Source organism: Planococcus citri, chromosome 5 (genome assembly GCF_950023065.1).
Source record: "Planococcus citri chromosome 5, ihPlaCitr1.1, whole genome shotgun sequence".
Lineage (NCBI taxonomy): Eukaryota > Metazoa > Arthropoda > Insecta > Hemiptera > Pseudococcidae > Planococcus > Planococcus citri.
This window is the reverse complement of record NC_088681.1, coordinates 46,165,317-46,176,949: the sequence shown is the minus strand read 5'-3', so window position 1 is coordinate 46,176,949 and position 11,633 is coordinate 46,165,317.

Below are 11,633 nucleotides of genomic sequence, written 5' to 3'. Positions count from 1 at the left end.
GGATTATTGCACGAGGTTCGATATTCCATAAATAAGGTTTTCTTTCTAGGTTCGACGACCTGACTACCTTTTAATGGTTCGTCCTTTGTTACTTCCTCCTGCTTAGGTTGCTGTTCAGGCGGAGCCATGTACGTGTACGGAGGTTGCGGACGTTGTTGGAGAATCTTTTGCATTTCGTCTTATGGAGATTTGAGCGCGTTTCTGCTTAAACGTACTCGTTTCCATTCTTCGAATAGTCTGTATATACCTGTACAAACCATGTCGTAAATCACACGGTACGTAGGTATAGCAGGGTAATACTTGTTCCTATCCTTTTCGAATTTGAACTTTCGTTCACAAGGAATTATTCGTTGGTTTTTATCTGCCATGACGCCAATCGCTTCGACACCGGAGGCCGTTATCAATTTTTGCGTCTGCAAATAATACATGGGCGGTTCTTTCCAGAATATTACAATTTGGTCGTCCGCCGCGTTTTGGAATATTTTACGGTATTCGATATATCGATCTAGTTTAACGCCAATGCTTTTGGGGTCACCTGGAATGCAGGGTTTTACTATTGGGAAGATTAATATAATCAATTCCGCCCCTTTATCTTTGACTAGTAGATCTAAGAGTTTGTTTAGACTTTTCTTTATTTTGTCATAAGGTTGAGGTGAGTGATTCAATTCGAATTGCAGAGCTGATAGAACGAATTTCTCTCCTTCGGGGAATTCCGTTTTCTCTATACGTCTGTATAATTCTTCAATTGGTAATTGATCACGTAAATATGGTGGCACCGCTACCGGTAATGGCGTGTCTCCTCTTTTTAGGAAGTGCGCTATACCGTCGCCTACCCAAATGAATTCCGTAAAAATCGATTTACCGGGGACTTTGATGTTACTAGACCGTGCCCCTGTAGTGTCTAGTCCTTTTAGTTTTCCGAATTGTCATCGTTTCCTTGGTCTTGACTCTCGTTGGAATCGTGATCTAGGTCGATTTCTTCGATTTCTGCGCAGAAATCGGCGTTGTCCGGAGTACCTTCTCCTACCGTACCATCCTCGTTTATTACGAAGAAATGTACTGGTAAAGGTATCTGACTAGACACTTTCGGTTGGAAAGTCGAGGGTTTTCTGGCTTCATGCGGTTTTTCACCACGATTGTCGCTGTTCTGGGGTTTTGCATTATCGTTGCTGTTGTTATTACCACCAGAATTGTTCGAATTGGTATTAGAATGGGTGTTCTGTTTAACGCCATTACTATTACTAGTTTTGTTCGAGTTGGGATAGAAATTAATTTTCTGATTCCCTTTGAAATTGTTACCTAAAGCCTTTTGTAGCTTTTGGTATGCCATTTGTAGTTGTCCTTCGTTTACATTTTTGTTCGTAACAGCTAGATACGATTTCTTCGGAGGTTCCGGCGCATTATGCGGTGAATTCGTGATCATGGGTTGGTTCGTCCAGTTCCCTGTTGGAGTAGGACCTTGCGTAGAATTCCTATTCCTGTCAGAATTAGAATTCTTCGCATTCTTCTGTGAATTCCATCCTCCATTAAGGTTGGTATTCTGGAAGTTTTGATTGTTACCCATATTCCAATTCGAGTTGGAGTTTTGATTCCAACTTATTTGCGGACCGAAATTCTGGTTTGAAGTCATCGGAGTCTGATTACCCCATTGATTCAAATTCCAGTTATTATTCGGGTTACCGGGAATTTGAGTCCATTGTCCATTCGCATTGAGTATCCAATACGTGGACTGTGGTAAACCATTTCCGTTATTCCAATTGTTGTTAGGCATTCTATTCCATTCGAATGATGGTGTTTGTTGCCATTGAATAGGTGTCATCGCGCTGTTGCGAACTGCAATGCGTACATTATTCTTCGGGTCAGAGTCATAGTTAGCGAATTCGTCAAGTTTTTTTATGAAACCTTCCACTGTAGTTTGTTTCGCTAATTTCTTATCGTATGGGTAAGGCACCTTTTCAGCTGCTACTTCCAATACTTTGGAAATATTTGGATGTTTGCGTTTGATTAGAGATAGGACCCATCTCTTTATCTCCAAGAACAGACGTTTCTCCGTTTTGGTTTCGCAAAAATATTTCTGGAAGTATTCCCATGCATCGTTTTGACACTGACTGTTCCAATAATGTTGAAGGAATCTCTGTTTTAGGTCTTCGTAGTCCGTTATTCCCACCATGTCGCCTTTCCACTCTGTCGCATCTTGAGTCTCAATTACTCCTTGGAATGCGTAAATTTTCTGAGTTTCGGCGGCATTGCTTTTGTTTACGTAGTCTTCGAACTGACGTACAAATTCATGAGGGAAGTAACGTTTCGATTCGTCATAATAAATGCCAGCACTTCTGACTAAGTTGGCATTTATTTTCAAGGTTGGGGTGGAATTAAGACCACTGTTGGGTCTACATCCACCTTCCTTTCTCATATCCGCAACTGCATGAGCTAACTGGCTGCATTCTGCTTTGTGTTTAGTCATTTCGACTTTGAATAAATTAGTCGCTTGGTCAAATTTGGTTTCACATTGCGTTGCCTTTTGCATCGCGCTGTCAGCTTTTTGTAAAGCTGCACCGGTAGTTTGACCTACATATTCTTTCATGCCAGTGGCCCATTGGGTACAGTGTTCACGAACGTCTTTTACGTCGTTTCTGTATCCGTCAATGTTGCGGTTCGTACTACCTGCATGGTCCACAAGATTAATTAGACAGTCTTCTATTCGGATAAGGCTGTGTTCTTGAACTGCTTGACCAATCTGTAGGTTCTCTATGGCACCTTCAGTGAAATCCCATGTTTGCTGAAACAACGATCTCAACGGATCATTTATTTCAGCATTGGTGGCGATTTCAGGTCGTTTTGGTTCAGTTTTGGATCTGCATTCTTCCCTTTTTGAGTCCCTGTAATTTTGCAGGTGACGTGTCCTCGCTGGGGGCGGGTCAGGGAGATCTGATCCATGTACCATGTTATTTTCTTTGGTAGGTACGTAATCTTCGTCATCCTCATCATCATCCTCGTCATATTCTTCGTCAGAATTGTTTGATGGCGGATGACTGCTGAACAATGATTCCACAAGGTTCTGCGGACTCGATTGTTGTTCAGGTTGTTCTACGTTTAAATCCTGCGTAGGTGGATTTTTTCGATTTTTCCGTTTGGATTTGTTATCCGAATTTTTCAACGTAACGCACGATTCTTCGTGCGTTTCACCAATACATAAGCAATGTACTTGGTGTTGCGTAAGGGCTACCGCTTTACTTCGGGTGCCTGCAGCTGGTCCAGTAAATGCCATTTCGTTCGAATTCAACTACAGCTGGGGTAATATTACGACGAATATTTTCCCTTTTTTGTGTGAAATTTCTATTAAATTTCGAACACAAATTCACGTGCAATGCTGGTTTTAATTCGCGAGTTGGTTCTGGTACACAAAAATATTCTATCACGTAAATTGCGCTTCACTAGCACTGAGCTATACAGTCGGTTGACTCAAGTCGCTAGATTACTACGGCGAGTAATCCGGACAAGATAAAAAGCGCTGAGTCAGGACGAACTGTTTCACACGTGCTCGAAACGTGTTTCTTAGCGGGATTCGAGTGCAAAGTCACTTCAGAGGTGACTCGGACAAGATAAAGAGCACTAGATCTCAGCTAAAAAATTAGCTTCGAATGAATCGCGAACACGAACACGAATTGCTGGAGAAAAAATTCAGGTGCCAAAATACCACCTTGGGTATTTCTGAAAAAATACAAGGACACTGAATTATCACTCAGCTTTGAGTGCTGGTTTGAAAAATACGCGAAAAATGCTTGCGATGTGTTTGCTTTGATTGAAAAGCCACTCGCGAAATGTACTGTAATATTCTACGATATTACTTACCAATACTGCTGCAAAATGTAGCTTCGAACAGAAGTTCTACTGCTGCTGATCGCGTGGTTGAAAAACAAACGCGAAGAAAGAAATAAAATTATGCAAATAAATTGCTTAGTATCAAAATTCACTTTAAAAAATAAAACGTGAAAAGATACCGGACAAGACACACACTGAGGACGCAAAAAATGCGCGCGAAAAAATAACACAATGACAGTCAAGCTGCTTCTCTGGAGGAGCGTGGCTATAACCGTCGTCACACTTGAAAAGAAAAATATATAATGCGAGCCGCGGTAGCTATCAACTCGTCGGTTGGTGGCTACGCAGCTGCAGCAGCGACATCAAAAGATGGCGGCTAGTGCGACGTGTGTGTCTGTCCTTGGGTGGTGGTAGGGGTCACGCAACAATGCGGCGGACAAGCTGGAACTCGCTTTTCACGTTTCGACGAACGGATTGAGTTCTGAGAAATTCTCAACGGATTTTTTATCCATCGATGGATTTCATCATCTACCACCACACATACACATGTAAAAATAAACACGTTTTCGTCAAATTCTGGCAAATTTGACTAGGTGTGTGTGTGTATGAGTGAAAGCAACTTAATACTTTCGTGATTATTTACTATGAAATATTCACAAGTATTCTTTCCTTTCCTATTTTCGGACACGTTGGTCTGAGAATAGTCAAGAAGTGAATCGTAAGTACAATGAAATCATACTGCAAGTATTATTTTCCAAAGTTTGGTCGCGATCTAAACTTTGTACTCATAACGATTTACTTCCTCCAAGCTCAGATTACGACGAATCTGTGCTTTTTGGACACTCGGAAGGGCGCCAATGTAAGAGGGTAAATGGACTTAAAGCATGATTGGTAATGTGAATTACGATGGTTGCTATTGTGTTGTTTCCAAGAAATATCCCTTAGAGTATTTCTACTAAATACTCACCGGAATACCTCACATGCTCGGCTAGGGCGTGAGTAGGAAATGGTTGCTTTTACACTCTTAACATATGATCATACACACCATAAATAATAACAAGTTATACACGAGAATAATATTTAATGTGTGCAATATTAACAACACGTTACATGAATAGCACATAAGCAAATGTACTAGTTAACATGACACTTTCTTAAACTAAATATACACACGTCGGTGTTACACACTGTGGTGTAGGTTTGGATAAGTGATCTCCTCTGGCAAGGAGATCTAACTTATTCACACTGATATGTGCAAGTACTTACCCAGAGTGGCGACGAGTAGATCATCACTCCTTCTCGTCTATTCAATGAATATACTAAACACTAATTAAAACTAAAGCACTAAATATAACACTTAACACTCGAGAGTAAAACTTATAATTAAATGACTGCATTAACCCATTAACCGTGAATAACATACCCGCGTGCACTCGGATACATTACTGGCGTTCTGTACTCTCGTCGCTTGGCTCGTATGGCTAGCTGACGAGAATACAACGCAGTGTTGCCTTAGTGCAACGCAGTGTTACCATGTGGGCGAGCCCTATACATACCACGTACGGCATAGTAGTATATCACACCTACCTACCTAGATTCAAATTCTAAAATTCTTGTCAAAAAATAAACGCATCACAAAAAGCATTGTTCTTTACCTCTCAATATGAAAATTCTCCATTTAGAGACACTGAGAATTCCAAAAATTGATGATGTGAACTCTTGTAAATGATACGAATTATTGTAGGTATGTAATATTTATGAACATAATGAGAATTTTGAAAAATTAGAGGCAAATGTGAATTCCAAAAAGGCAAAAATTGAGTAAACGTTTTGCAATTTGTGGAAAATATGAACTTGAAAATTGAATTTGAAATTTTGTAATTTGAAGACAATAACAATTCTGAAAAATTATTCAAAGTTTGGTCATTTAGAGACAATGTGAATTCTTAAAATTGATTAGAAGTTTTCTAACTCAGCAGCAATGCAAAATTCTGAAAATTTATTGAAAACTTTATGAAATTGTAGCAATGGAGAATTCGGGAAATTGATTTGAAATTTTGTAAATTTTAAAACAATGCAAACTATGAAAAACAACTATAGAAATTTCTCAATTTAGAAGCAATGAAAGCTTAGAAATTATTCTGAAATGTTGTAATTTGGAAGATATGAACACACTGAAAAACAAATTATCATTTTGAAGCAATGAGAGTTTCGAAAATATTATTATTTCTCATCATTGTGACATGGTTGAGTCACTTATGCACTACCTAAAAGCGATCTACCCCTTCTCCGTCACTCGTCAGTAAAGAGTACTTACAAAATTTAATTACATATTTATTGAGTAATCTACTTATTGAGGTTTCAAAGAAAGATTAAGTACATTAAAGAATGAATACGTTGTTCGAATTAATTTGCCAAATGTAACTCGAGTCGCCTCGAAAATTGATAATCCATACAAACGTAATGGTTGGCAAGCGGTCGAGTGGTACAATAAAAGTAGTGTTCTGTTTTCTTTATTTACTTTGTACCAAGGTGCTTCCCAGATCAGAGCCTCGGCCAGCTGGTCATCCTGTTGGGAAAAAATCATTTATTTATGTGGACATAGGAATGTAATTAGGTATTATGTACATATGGAAGTGTAGGCTCTTGACACAAATTTTATTTTGATGAAATGAGTGTAGGTGAAAAAGTGCTCAATACATACCAATTTTTGTTCTTTTTGTGCATAAAATTAGGTACTAAAATTTATGAAATTTAATCAATTAAAAAATGATTAGATCTAGTCGGATCTATGTGGACTTGATCCGATCAAAATATTGATCAGATTACATTTAGTCAGATGAAATTTAATCTGGATAATACCCGAACAGATAGTCAAATTTAGTCGAATAAAATTGGGTTTGGAAAATGCACAGATCTGATCTCATGATCTGATCAGATTTAATCATTTTGAGTTGGAATTCTGCATGAAAATAATTTTTTACCAAACTTGAGAATATTTCACTGATGAGGCAAGTTATCAAGAGAGTAATCCAGATGAGGAGTACAACCGTGAAATAAATTAGGACCGGGCCCAGACTTGGAGCCTGCAGATAAAAAATCACTTTTAGGATACATATAATAGTTCATTCATTAAAATTGGCGTAATACGACATGAAGTTCATTATTCGATCTTACATTTATCATGATGTACAATACTAGGCCAAAAGTTACAACGGATACGGCCAGATTTATTGAGAAAAACATCGAAAACCAGATCTTGAATAATTGAAAATTTCTGCAAACAAACATGGACCCGAATAGAATTAAGAAGTCATCTATTATTTGCCTGAATATTTTTTAGGAAATTTGTTGGTCATTCGTGTCATTGATTTGGTTTGTTTCATATTTACATATTTTCCCAAAGCATGCCATTGCTATCAGGAGTCGTTATGCATCAATTTCTTAAAAATTGAACAAAATCGATGACTGAATGAACAAGGAACGCCTCCAGCCTCATTAGTTGGCAAAGTGGACTCAATTTATCTCACTCACTTATGAAGTATCTGATGATGCCTGACACAGTGAATGATATTCTTTCGTAACACACGATCGAAGTGCGTTACCCTCACATCTTGCTGCAATGTTCGATGTTCCAAAGATGAAACAGCAGCAATCAATCTCCGATATTGTCTCGTGAATTCAATCAATATAAACAGTAAGAATATCGACAAGATGTAACACGACCAAGCGCAACAACACGCTTGTAAAAATTGAAATCCAAACATCAATAACTCAATCCTCAGACTGTCCACTTTCCAAGGCGTCCAACTAGGATACATGAACGTTGTAATTCTACCATAATACGCTAATTGTCCGAAAACTGGCAATGCGACCATAACAACACAGCTAACCATGACGTATTTGAGAATCTGCATCATAAACATGACATTAGCCTCTTTTAAATACCAAGGATATTCGTATCGAAGTAAATGTTCGTCCGGATACGTGTAACAATTCTGATCCATTTCGAACAACATCTGTCCGATGATATTTTTGTAATGAAATAAAAGGTAAGTGCTGCTTAAAATGTTGGTTGCGTGAGCGATGTATGGGGAAGGTTGAGCGAAAGCAATGAAGTCAGCAGTATTCGTTAAGCAGAATCCGCTGGTCGACAATCCTGCCAAGAAGGTCATAGCGAAGGGTATTACAAATCTCCCAATGTTTCCAGTATTGTTCTCTTGCAGAATGTTTATTCCAGCATTTGTAAGTAATATTGCCACGGATTGGACGAGTTCTCTTTGCATTTTCAGACGTAAATATCTGGAATGCTGAAAATTGATAAAAACTTTTTTTTCACTCTGCTGATAGGAAGTCTGAAATGTACCTACCAATAGATTATACATACCTGTACCGACTTACCTATAGATTTAAGATTTTGGGAATTTTCTAAATGAAATTGGTACCGAATACGTAACTTTTCTACTACATATGTAGATTGAGTTGAAATAATTCTATGTATTCTACAATTTTTCTTCAGAGCATCTACTAATCACTTTAATCAACTGTTGTAAAAAAGTTGATCATTTTTGTCGCTGACTGTACCTTACTCCTGCTCATATTTCGAATGGAAACCATGAGGAAATATAGAAATCCAAGTACCTGAATTATTTACAATTTTGACTGGAACCGCCTCGTTAGTGGTTATTTATTTATTTAGATAGGCTGTAATGTGTGAAAATAAAAATGTCAAAAGCCTAAAACTTTGCAAAAAGCGTTTAGTCTACTTGTTAAAGTTGACTTTACTCTTATTTGTGTTTAGTTATCTTCATTTTTAATGAAATAATCGAATTTTGGTTAGGTACTTGAAAGTTTGATTCAGTGTACGTGCGAATGTGTTGTTACGGGGAAAGGAAGTTTTCATAATTTGAAGGCTTTTTGGAATAATTTTTCAACTTTTTTGTTTGCACATTTTTTTAAAAATATGTACTTTTTTTGAATTTTTGTTGGGATCTAAGAGAAAATGTTCCAGGTTTTTGAAACCAATGATTTATTTTTATTTTTTCTCAATCAATAAATTAACTGAAATGAGTAGCTTAGTAGACACGGACAGTGGTTGGCCGCCTGTCCCATTTCGTGAATGAAGTATTCAAAATTATCATTCCAACAGATTAGTAAATTGATATCAAGTTTCATCTAAATTCATTAATCAGTTATTCAATTTGCAGGTACCTATCAATTTTGAAACCGATCTTATCTGTCCTGTGATGTTACCTGGTGATCACCAGAGGCCTCGAGACACCAAAGTGACACCCCCCCACCACGGGGGCATATTTAAACAAAAAATATATACCTGCTATTTTCATTTTCGTCGACATACTACATTTTCGCAAACTCGAATCAATTTGCTTTTCTTTTATTTTTTTTTTCAAAATCCACATTTTTAAATTACATAAGTATACATCATTCAAATTCTAAAATTGAATTGTGAAAAAAATAATACACATTACAAAAAATATTGTTTTTTACCTCTCAAATTACGAATTTTTGAAAAATTAATTTTTCACAGATAGATTTAACACATTGAAGAATGAATACGTTGTTCGAACCAATTTACCAAATGTAACACGAGTTGCTTCGAAAATTGATAATCCATATAAACGCAAGGGCTGGGAAGCCGTTGAATGGAACATCAAAAGTAGTGCTCTGTTTTCCTTGTTTGCCTGGCACCAAGTCATCTCCCAAAAAAGTGTCTCAGCAAGCTTGTCATTCTGTTGAAAAAAATATCAGATTTTTCTCAAAACAATTCTCGAAGATACTTACCTAGGGGTCATTCCACGTCAATTCGACCAAGAGGTGGTAAGGGATGTCGGCGATTTTTTTGAATGACCCCTATTTTTACGTATCTGTTGAAAAAGTTGAAAAACCCCTTTCACTCGATGAAATGAACTCCTCACAAAAAACGAAAAAATTCAATTTTCTATTCCAAACCTCAAAAAAGTTCAAATTTATTCAGTTGTCTCATTTCGACCTCTTTCTGACGTATTTCATGAAAAAGTTGATGAAAATTACACTCATAGCAAAAAAATTAAAATTCGTTTATTTGTGGAATCTTTCAAATTTTGATCTTTTCATTTCATGGATTGAAAGGATTTTTTCAAATTTCTCAACGGATACGTGAAAATAGAGGTCAAATGGGTCAACTTTACCAATTGAAACTTTTTTTCATGTTTTGAATTAAAAAAATTGCATTTTTTCGCAAACTTTCAATTTTTTTAAATCGACTTTACGGAATAATGCCATCCCAAATTTTTAATATGTTGTTCAGCATGGAAAGTTGTCCACAATATATTTTTTTCCGAATTTTTGAAAGTTGGAACGATATGAAAACTACTTTTTGAAAATTTTCGAGCTCATTTTTCGTACAAAAAAAGTGGCAACACTGATTTTTATGATATCAACAAAAAGCCTTTCAAAACCCCTAACTATTGGAAAAAGTTCAATTTTGGTAGGTATCGCGGTTATCGAGTAGTCCACTGCTGAAATAGATGATATTTCAAGTTCACTGAAAGTTGACACCCCTTAGCAGCCTTTAAAAAAGGGCCAGATGGCTGCGATTTGCGCCATTGGTCATCCCTTTAGAAGGTCTTTCCACTGGAAAAATTTGAAAAAAAATCGTCAACACCCCTTACCACTTCTTGGTCGAATTGGCTTAGAATGATCCCTAGGTGTTCAGAAAAAAATGTTCAGGGAACATGGGATGTTGATTATTCGTGAACGTATTTTTACCAAATTCGAAAATATTTCGCTGATTAGGCATCTGATCAGTAGATTAATCCAGATAAATAATACGATCGTGAAATAGTTTAAAACTTTACCTAGACTCGATACCTGCCAACAAAAAATGACCACCATGAGTAATCTTATAGATAATAATTGAAGTTTAGGCATAAATTTCACCACTCGATCTTACATTTATCATGACGAATAGCGCAAGAGCAAAAGTAACAAAGGAAACGACGAGTTCTATGGAGAAAAACACCGAAAACCAAATCTTGAACAATTGAAAATTTCTGCAAAATATGAAGAAGTCAATAAGAAAATCTTGCAGTTTTTATTATTTTGGTACCTACTCGTGTTTATGTCTGAATACGTGGTCGAAAAAATGGCTTAGATGCTAACTTACTTGTGCAGTATTTGATAATGTCTAACGCAGTGAACGATATTTTCTCGAAAAACGTGGTCTAAATGCGCTTCCTTCACATCTTGCTGCAATGTTCGGTATTCAAGAGACGAAACAGCTGCAATCAATCTATGATACTGTCTCATGAATTCAGTTACTACAAAGAGTAAGAAAATTGACACAATGTAACTCAACCAAGCGGCGCAAAATCCCTGTAATAATTCGAATCCAAACGTCAACAACTCCACCTTCAGACTGTTCATTTCCCAAGGCGTCCAGCAAGGATACATGAATGTTTTGATTCTCCCATAATATACCAATTCTCCACACACAGGTATGGAGATTATGACCAAAATGTTGAAGATTGCGAATTTGAGAACCTTCATTACGATCTTGATATTATCCTCTTTCAAATACCAAGGATACTTGATTTGAAGCAGATTCTCGTCAGGATAAGTGTAACAATTCTGATCCATCTCGAATAGCATCTCTTTGATGTAATTTTTGTAGTGGAATAGAAGGTAGACGCTGCTTAAAATGTTGCTAGCTGCAGCTATGTAAGGGGAAGGGTTGGCGAAAGCGTAGAAATCATGTGTATTCGTTAGGCAGAGCATACTAGTAGATAATCCTGCCAAGAGGAATAGAGTGA